Source organism: Bubalus bubalis, chromosome 14, assembly GCF_019923935.1.
Source record: "Bubalus bubalis isolate 160015118507 breed Murrah chromosome 14, NDDB_SH_1, whole genome shotgun sequence".
Classification (NCBI taxonomy): domain Eukaryota; kingdom Metazoa; phylum Chordata; class Mammalia; order Artiodactyla; family Bovidae; genus Bubalus; species Bubalus bubalis.
Window position 1 is genome coordinate 20,748,426 of NC_059170.1, and position 1,240 is coordinate 20,749,665.

A 1,240-nucleotide genomic window follows, 5' to 3' on the forward strand; every position below is an offset into this window, starting at 1 on the left:
AACAGGTCTCCAGAGGTCCAGACCCAGAAGCCCCACCTTCCAGCCTTCTTCCCCAACACCAGGAGTTCTGGGTTCTTCTCTGTCCAGTGTGGAATTCAGGCTTTTCTGTATTCGACTGTGAAGAACAAGGGGTTAATCTCTTCAATTCCTTTCCAATTTCGACGTGGGGAGTGTTACCCCTTCCCCAATCCCTCAACAGCCAGCACCGCGCTTATCCCAGAGGGCGGGGCCTGTTAGACACCGCACCCGACACTAAGCCATACCCACAGACCAAAGTTCCCGCCCCACAGTCGGAAACCCGCAAATCTCCTGCACTAGCCGCCCGCTTGAGAAGTCCCTTGCAGCTCGAGGTCTACCTCTTAAACTCAAGCCGTGTCCCTGCAGTCATGCGCTCTGCCATATGCAGCCCCACTCTAAAGCCCAAAGCCTCGCACCACGATCCATGGTTCTGTCTCTTTTTCTCGTGATCCCATGGCTGCGAGCTACGGCCTCGGCCCTCGACGGCTTCGCCCGGCTGTCTCCTGCCCAGGATCTTAGGGTCCAGCCCGGGGCACGAAGCCGGGCCCCCAGGGCCCCGACCACCCCACTTTACGCTCTCATTGCCTTAACTTTGGATCCCGTCCGGACACCCTTATGTCCCCATGCCCATGTTGTTGTCGTTCAGTCGCTCAGTCGTGTCCGACTCTTTGTGACCCCATGGACTGCAGCACGCCAGGCTTCACCATCCATCACCATCTTCCAGATTTTGCTCAGACTCATGTCCATCGAATCGGTGATGCCATCCAAGCATCTCATCATCTGTCGTTCCCTCTCATCCTGCCCTCAATCTTTCCCAGCATCAGTGTCTTTTCTAATGAGCCGGGTCTTCGCATTGGGTGGCCAAAGTATTGGAGCTCCAGCTTCAGCATCAGTCCTTCCAATGAATATTCAGGGTTGATTTCCTTTAGGACTGACTGGTTTGATCTCCTTGCTATCCAAGGGACTGTCAAGAGTCTTCTCCAGCATCACAGTTCGAAAGCATCAATTCTTCGGCGCTCAGCCTTCTTTATGGTCCAACTCTCACATCTGTACGTGATTACTGGTAAAACCATAGCTTTGACTACATGGACCTTTGTGGGCAAAGTCATGCATTCTCACAGTATATCCTCTGGTTCTTGGAACCCGCCACAGCCCCTTCTAGCTTGCCGGTGACCACGCCCTTCGCGGTTAGCCACACCCACATACAGCCCCGCCCACCGAG